Source organism: Pan troglodytes, chromosome 23 (assembly GCF_028858775.2).
Source record: "Pan troglodytes isolate AG18354 chromosome 23, NHGRI_mPanTro3-v2.0_pri, whole genome shotgun sequence".
Lineage (NCBI taxonomy): Eukaryota > Metazoa > Chordata > Mammalia > Primates > Hominidae > Pan > Pan troglodytes.
The window spans coordinates 32,630,602-32,639,837 of record NC_086016.1 but is presented as its reverse complement, the minus strand read 5'-3'; positions in this window follow the sequence as shown (position 1 = coordinate 32,639,837).

Sequence of the window (9,236 nt, the reverse complement as noted above, 5' to 3'; positions counted from 1 at the left end):
TACACTGTAGGAAGGTATAAAAGCAGAACAGAAAGAGTCAATCCAAAGATTAATTTCAGGTGGGATGTTTAGGAACAGGTTTAAATATAAGTATAGTACTAATCTGGGGGCCATTGGATCTCTGCATTTGCTGTTTAAAGTGAGATAGGAGACGGGACTCGACTCCAGGGGCAGGGCTTGGACACTGGACCAAATTGAGGACAAGCTAAAACAGGGCTGGAGTGGAAGCAGCGTTCCATCAGACACGACCATCAGTGTGCCATATCAGTTTACCATTACCATAACAACACTTGGGAGTTACCGCCCCTTTCCATGGCAATGACCCCATGACCCAAAAGTTACTACCCCTTCCCTAGAAATTTCTGCACAAACTACCCCTTGATCCACATGTTATTAAAAGTGGGTATAAATGTGACTGCAAAACTGTCCTGGGCTGCTACTCCCTGCCTATGGGGTAGCCCCACTCTGCAGGGGCAGTCACAGACCTACAACACTGCCTCTTCGATAAAGCTGTTTTCTTCTACCTCCAGCTTGCCCTTGAATTCTTTCCTGTGCAAAGTCAAGAACCCTCAAAGGCTAAGCCCCACTTTAGGACTTGCCTGCCCTGCATCCAAGTTATCTGAAGTGCTCAAAACAATCAGCTGTAATGTATTTGTAATTTACAGGTAGAACATAATGTCCACAGACCAGGTACCAAACAATACCCAGCCCTTGATACTCCCTGAGCGAGCTTGCTGATAGAGATCTGGTGTGGAGCAAAGGTGAGGCGCTGACCTCTCCCCGCCCACTGCTTGCTCCTCCTCACACCCACCATGAATCTTTGCAACAGCCTTCAGACCAGTTTCCCTGCTCTGAATGTCCGCTATTCCCAGGTCATTCTTCAGATCGGGCCCATGGTTATCTTCCAGGCACAGGTGGAATCACATTGGTCTCTTCCTTTGAAACCTTCCATGGCTCCCCACCACTGAGAAGGGATGGCCCAAAGCCCGCAGCATGGCCTGAAGTTCCTTGGTGACCTCCCCTCAATGTTTTCAAGCATGCTGCCTTCGTGGCGTTTCTCCTCTCTCTTACCTCTGTGAGTTTCTTTGGGTGGTCACCTCTACCCAGAATGTCCTCCTCCCCTTTCTACCTTAGAGGCCCAGCCTAAATGCCATCTCCTTTAGGAGACATTCCAGGAGCCCCCAGTGCAGTGCTGTTGCTTAGACCTCTCCCGGAACACATTATCTTCAGGGAGCCAGGATAGTGTGGTGATTAAGGACAAGAGGCCTTGGATGCAAATGGATAAGGGTTCAAATCCTGGCTCAGGCTGTTACCAGCCCCAGAAGCTCAGTCTCTGCATCTGTAAAGTAGGATCATGGGTACCACGACGAGCATGGCAAATGTGGTGAGAGTTAACGGAGTGAGTCAGTCACCACAAACAATGCCTAATGAAGATCATACTCTGAAAAAGAGGAGTAGGGTCTGTTTGACCATTTAACCAGGAGGTCTGAGGATGTGAGGTGCCACTAACTAGGCGGTGTGCAGGGAGATGAGGGAGGAGTGTTCAAGTCAGAGGGAACAGCATGTCCAAAGGCCTTGTGGTAGGAGACAGCAGCAAGGAGAGATTAAATGGCCCCTTATACTCCTGACCTGGTGTACTGTGGCTTGGGAAAGGCCAGGGACCTCCTGGCTTTTTCTTTTCTTTTTTGAGATGGAGTTTCGTTCTTGTTGCCCAGGCTGGAGTGCAATGGCTCGGTCTCAGCTCACTGCAACCTCTGCCTCCCGGGTTCAAGTGATTCTCCTGCCTCAGCCTCCCAAGTAGCTGGGATTACAGGCACCCACCACCATGCCTGGCTAATTTTTTGTATTTTTAATAGAGATGGGGTTTCGCCATGTTGGCCAGGCTGGTCTCAAAATCCTGACCTCAGGTGATCCACCTACCTCAGCATTCCAACGTGCTGGGCTTACGGGAGTTAGCCACTGCATCTGGCCTTTTTTTTTTTTTTTTTTTTTTTTGAGACAGGGTCTTGTTCTGTTGCCCAGGCTGGAGTTCAGCGGCACAATCATAGCTCACTGCAGCCTCGAACTCCTGGGCTCAAGTGAGCCTCTCACCTCAGACCTCCAAGTAGCTGGGACTATAGGTGCTTTCTACTCTATTGGCTAATTTTTTTTTCTTCTTTTTGAGGAGACGCAGTCTCACTATGTTGCCCAGGCTAGTCTCAAACTTCTGGCCTTAAGCAAGCCTCCTGCTTTGGCCTCCTAAAGTGCTGGGATTATAGGTATGAGCCACTGCACCCCCCTACTCCTGCTTTTGTAGGGAAAGGAAGAAGTCCAAGTGTGGCCCTAGGGCCCCTGAACCCTAATCCACCTTTTCCCCTGGTCCCAGGACTTTAGGGCAGCTGGTTAGGTTCCCCTTCCCCATCCCTCTCTCTTCCAGGCCCTAGCAGCCATCTCCCTTCCTTGGGGAAGTAGGCAGGGCATGGCCACACCAGGCCTCTTCTTTCCCTGAGGTCACCCTGGGTTGGTGAGGGGAGCTAAGAAAACTCCTCCTGATTAGGCCCTAGAGCCTCATTTCCACCTCCCAGTCAGGCCCAGGTGAGAGGCTGCCGCCCTGCCCCGGGCACCTGTGTCAGGCAGCTTCCTCCCAGCCCTCTCCCCAGAGTCACTCAAGCCAAGTCCAACACAGTTGGAGCAGCATCCAGTGGGATCTGTCTGGTCAAGACAGACTCAGGGAGCGGCTGATACAGCTTTGATGTAGGGCAAAGGCCCATTTCACTTCCCACAATGCATGTCATTCACCCCAGGGAGTTCTCTTCAGTTGGCAGGCCACCGGCTTTAATGAGGGCTATCAGCAGGGGACCTGTGGCAAATGAACAATGCCAGAAATTTTAGGAACACTTGGAAGGTGGGAGTGAGAGGCATCACAGTGCATGGGCATTAAGATGTGGGATGCAGGTTGCATACCATGAGAGCACCATCATCACAGTCCAGCTTCTCAGCTCACGGGTCAGGAGGGACTGTGGGCATGAGCCACATTTTGGAAGGCTGGAAGAGAAGGGCACACCACGGAAGAGAGGCGTTATCTGCCCCCCAAACCACTGGCGCCCAGATGGTTAGAACTAAAGTTCTCCATGCCCGGCAACAGCTGAGGTTTGAACGAAGCATCTTTGTGCTGCAGGCTCAGGGGAGGATGTCTGCCCTGTATTGAATAGAGGGGGACATGAGGGTGACCTAAAACCAGGGGAGCTCAGCCGGCAGAAGGACATGGCATAGTGACAAGTGCCAGGGCTCCGGTCCTGGCATTGCTGCTTGCTGGATATGAGACTCAGGAGGCTCTTCGAGCTTCAGTTTCCCAGCCCGACTGCGCAGCACAGTGAGGAGGATTAAATGCACTAACGCTGCACTATCCCATATGGCAACCACTCATCCTATTAGTGCCCTAGGACTGCTGTAACACAGTGCCCCACACTGAGCAGCTTGAACAACAGAATTTTATTCTCAGAATTCTGGAGGCTGAAAGTCCAAGATCAAGGTGTCAGCAGGGTTGGTTCCTGCTAAGGATTGTGAGGAAGACTCCGTTTACCACCTCTCCTCTAGCTTCTGATGGTTGGCCAGTAATCTTTGGCGCCCCTTGACTTGTATTATAGATGCATCACTCCACAATCTGTTTTCATCTTCACATGATGTTCTCCCTATGTGCGTGTCTCCCCATGTGCATCCAAATGGCACCATTTATAAGGACATACTGGACTAGAGGCCCACTCTACTCCCATACGACCGCTAATTACATCTGCAATGACCTGTTTCCAAGTAAGGTCACGTTCTAAAGTACCAGGGACTAGGACTTCAACATGAATTTGGTAGGGGATATATGTGGCTTATTGAACATGCACTCAAAATGTAGCTAGTTACAATGAAAATGTGCTGTATTAAATATGCACAGCATTTTAAAGATTTAGTACAAAAATTAATGCAACATATCTCACTATTAATTATTGAGGTAATTAACTTATCTAATTTGTTAATCATATTTATCACATTAAAATGATATTTTGGATGTATTATTTTTTGTTTTGTTTGTTTTGAGACGAAGTGTCTCTCTGTTGCCCAGACTGGAGTGTAATGGTGTGATCTCAGCTCACTGCAACCTCTGCTTCCCGGATTGAAACAATTCTCCTGCCTCAGCCTCCCAAGTAGCTGGGATTATAGGTACCCACCATCATGCCCAACTAATTTTTGTATTTTTGTAGAGACTGGGTTTCACCCTGTTGGCCAGGCTGGTCTTGAGCTCCTGACTTCAGATAATCCCCCTGCCTTGGCTTCCCAAAGTGCTGGGATTACAGGCGTGAGCCACTGCACCCAGCCAGATATGTTATTAAAATAATGTTTTTGTTTTCAGATGGGATCTCTCTGCTGCTGAGGCTGGCATGCAGTGGTCTTGTGTCCACAGTTTGTTCCTTCCAGTGGGTTCGTGGTCTGGCTAACTTCAAGAATGAAGCTGTGGACCTTCACGGTGAGTGTTACAGCTCTTAAAGGTGGCAGAGACCCAAAGAGTGAGCAGCAGCAACATTTACTGTGAAGAGCAAAAGAACAAAGATACTGCACTGTGGAATGAGACCCAAGCAAGTTCCCGCTGCTGGCTGGCGGGTGGTGTGGATAGGGTGGGAGGGGGGTGGCCATCTTTTATTCCCTTGTTTGTCCCCGCCCACATCCTGCTGATTGGTCCATTTTACAGAGTGCCAATTGGTCCATTTTACAGAGCGTTGATTGGTCCATTTTACAAACCTCTAGCTAGCCACAGAGCGCTGATTGGTGCGTTTTTACAGAGCACTGATTGGCATATTTTACAAACCTCTAGCAAGCCACAGAGTGCTGATTGGTGCATTTTACAATCCTCTTATAGGACAGAACAGTTCTCCAAGTCCCTACCTGACCCAGAAATTCAGCTGGCTTCACCTCGCGGTCTGATCATAGCTCACTGCGAACTTAAACTCTTGGGCTCAAGCAATCCTCTTGCCTTAGCCTCCCAGGTAGCTAGGACCACAGGTTCATGTCACCATGCCCGGGATATTTTTTCTGGCTAATTTTTTTAAAATGTTTTTTTTAGAGACAATGTCTTGCTTTGTTGCCTAGGCTGGTCTTAAACTCCTGGCCTCAAGTGATCCTCCCACCTTAGCCTCCCAAGCAACTGAGATTACAAGTGCAAGTCACCGCTGTCTGCTTAGAATAAAATTTTTTTTTTTTTTGAGACGGAGTTTTGCTCTTGTCACCCAGGCTGGAGTGCAGTGGCGCGATCTTGGTTCACTGCAACCTCTGCCTCCTGGGTTCAAGTGATTCGCTTGCCTCAGCCTCCAGAGTAGCTGGGACTACAGGCGTGTGCTACCACGCCCGGCTAATTTTTCACCATATTGGCCAAGATCGATCCCCTGACCTTGTGATCTGCCTGCCTCGGCCCCCTAGAGTGTTGGGATTACAGGCATGAGCCACCGCGTCCGGCACTTAGAATGAGTTTTTACACAGCTCTGGAGGATTGAAAGTTATCTGTGTGGCTTGTATTATTTTTCCATTGGACAGCCCTGAGCTATCATAATATTTACAAACCCTTAGAGCCATCCTGGTAAGTAGAAAGTACCTGTAAGTGATAGTTAAATGAAAGCTTCTCTTGGGAGGTGATTTGTTACCTCTGGTATTTCAAAATATGGCTTTTCCCACTCCTCAGAAACTGGGAAAAGTTGGGGCAAATTTATTTAAAACAGATTTTTTTTTTTTTTTTTTTTTGAGAAAAGATCTCCTCTCTGTTGCCAAAGCCGGAGTTCAGTGGCATAAACATGGCTCACTTTAGTCTCGATCTCCCTGGCTCAGGCAATCCTCCTGCTTCAGCCTCTGGTGTAGCTGGGACCACTGGTGCGTGCCACCACACCTGGCTAATTTTTTGATTTTCTGCAGAGATGGGGTCTCATTTTGTTGCCCAGGCTGTTTTCCAACACCTGGGCTCAAGCAATCCACCTACCTCAGCCTCCCAAAGTGTTGGGATTACAAGCATGAGCCACTGGGCCCAGCCCCAAATTTCTTTTCTTATCCAGTTTTTCTTTTACTGAGTAGTTTTTGTTTTATGTTCCAGAAGCATAAAGCATGCATTATGTGGTCCTGTCTTTCCCAAACTGTTGTTATAAACCCTTCCATCAACTACATTAAGCACCATAGCTTACTTTAAAATTGTCTCCAATCTTCCTGTTAACAACACACAAACAACTTTAAGCTTAAAATATTTTTTGTTAGGATTATCACTGGGCAAAGTGGGAAAATATTTCAGGATTCTGAAGTGTATGGTCAAGTGGTTTTCCAGAAAAGCTGAATTCGTTTATATTCCTGCCATCAATGTATTAATGTCTCCATTTCACCAACTTCTAACTGACTTTATTATTTTCTTTCTTTTTGTGACAGGGTCTCCCTCTGTCACTCAGACTGGAGTGCAGTGTCACAATCATAGCTCACTGCAGCCTCCACCTTCTGGGCTCAAGTGATCCTCCCTCCTCAGCCTCCCAAGTAGCTGGGACTACAGGAGCATGCCACCACGCCTGGCTAGTTTTTTCATTTTTTGTAGAGACGAGGTCCCACTATGTTGCCTGGACTGGTCTCGAACTCTTGGGTTCAAGAGATCTTCCCAAAGTACTGGGATCACAAGTGTTAGCCACTGTGCCTGGCCTATTATCCGAGTAGCTGGGACTACAGTCTCACCCCACCACACCCAGCTAATTTTGTAGTTTTTTCTTAAAAGGTGTGTGTGTGTCTGTGTGTGTGTGTGTCTGTGTGTGTGTGTTGTTTGTTTTTGCTGATTTTTCAGAGAAAAATGCATCTCATTACTTGAATACACATTTCATTGATGACTCTGGAGATTGGGCATTCATCCACTTGATAAAGACACCCTGAGCATTTTCATTTCTAAGAATTGGTGCTTTGAATCCTTTGCCCATTTATTTCTTAGGGCCTTCCTATTTTTCTTATCAACTTGAATTTTTGTACATTTTATTTTTCCCAAATTTCCATCAGCAAATACTGACAAATGTCTTTTTTTTTTTTTTTTTTTTTTTTTTGAGATGGAGTCTAGCTCTGTCGTCCAGGCTGGAGTGCAGTGGCATGATCTCAGCTCACTGCAACCTCTGCCTCCCAGGTTCAAGTGATTCTCCTGTCTCAGCCTCCCGAGTAGCTGGGATTATAGGCACCTACCACCATGCGCAGCTGATTTTTGTATTTTTCGTAGAGACGGGGTTTCACTGTGTTGGCCAGGCTGGTCTTGAACTCCTGATCTCCTGATCCGCCCGCCTCAGTCTCCCAAAGTTTGGGATTACAAGCGTGAGCCACAGCGCCCGACTCTGATAAATGTCTTAATTCTGTTTCTTGTTTAATAGATTTTTGTATTTTGTAGTCAAATCAATTCATTTTCCCTTTGTGATTCTGTCATTGTTTTTAAACACAGACCATGCCCTTCCAGAGATGTGGTGTCACTTTTACTTTCTTTTAGCATTTTTTATGATTTACTTTCTTTTTCTAAAAACATATTTTAAATCTCTATAGGGCAAACAGTGTTCAAATTAAATATAATGCAAGTCATAAATGTGATCCATAAATGTAATTTTATTTTATTTATTATTATTATTTTTTTGAGACCGAATCTCACTCTGTCACCCAGGCTGGAGTGCAGTGGCATGATCTCAGCTCACTGCAACCCCCGTCTCTGCCTCCTGGGTTCAAGTGATTCTCCTGTCTCAGCCTCCTGAGTAGCTAGGATTACATGCGCACAGCATCATGCCTGGCAAATTTTTGTGTTTTTAGTAGAGACGGGGTTTTACTATGTTACCCAGGCTGGTCTCAAACTGCTGGGCTCAAGCGATCCGCCCACCTCAGCCTCTCAAAGTGCTGGGATTACAGGTGTGAGCCACCATGCCCAGCCCATACATGTAATTTTAAATCTTTCCAGTGGCTACTTTTTTTTTTTGAGATGGAGTCTTGCTCTGTCTCCCAGGCTAGAATGTGATGGCGCAATCTCAGATCACCAGAACCTCCGCCTCCCGGGTTCAGTGATTCTCCTACCTCAGCCTCCCGAGTAGCTGGGATTACAGACGTGCACCACCATGCCCAGGTAATCTTTGTAGTTTTAGTAGAGACAGGGTTTCGCCATGTTGGCCAGGCTGGTCTCGAACTCCTGACCTCAGGTGATCCACCCGCCTTAGCCTCCCAAAGTGCTGGGATTACAGACGTGAGCCACCACGCCCAGCCCCAGTGGCTACATTTTTTTTTTTTTTTTAAGTAAAAAGGATAGGTAGGAGCACAGAGGATTTTTAGGGCAGTGAAACTATTCTGCGTGATACCACAATGGTGGACACATGTCATTATACATTTGTCAAAACCCATAGAATATCCAACACCAAGAGTGAGCCCTAATGTAAACTAGGAACTTTGGGTGATATTAGCGTGTCAGTGTAGGCTCATCAATTTCAGCAAATGGATATCTCTGGAACCAGAGGTTGTGTGTGTATGGGGACAGCAGATATGTGGGAACTCTGTACTTTCTGCCCAGTTTTGATGTGAACTTAAAACTGTCCTAAAAAATAACAATTTAGCTGGGCACTGTGGCTCATGCCTATAATCCCAGGACTTTGGGAGGCTGAGGCGGGAGGATCGCTTGAGCTCAGGAGTTTGAGACCAGCCTAGGCAGCATGGCAAAACCATGTTTTGTTTTGTTTTTCAAAAAAATACAAAAATTAGCTGGATGTGGAGATGCACATCTGCAGTCCCTGCTACTGGGGAGGCTGAGGTGGGAGCACTGCTTGAGCTTCAGGGGTGGGGGCCGGTGGAGCTTGCAGTGAGCGGAGATTTTGCCACTGCACTCCAGCCTGGGTGACACATTGAGACCCTGTCTTAAAAAAAGAAAAAAAATTATCATTATAAATAATTCAAAATTATTAAAACATCAAAAGAAACAGGTGAAAGTAATATTAATAACATATTTTATTGTCCTATTATATTCAAAAATATCACTTAATATATAATCATTTATATAAAATTAATTAATGAGGCTAGGAGCAGTGGCACACGCCTGTAATACCAGCAATTTGGGAGGCTGAAGCAGATGGATGGCTTGAGCTCAGGAGTTTGAGACCAGCCTGGCTAACATAGCAAAACCCTGTGTCTATAAAAAAATAAAAATAAAAATAAAAATAAATTAGCTGGGTGTGGTGGGGTGAGAATGTAGTCCC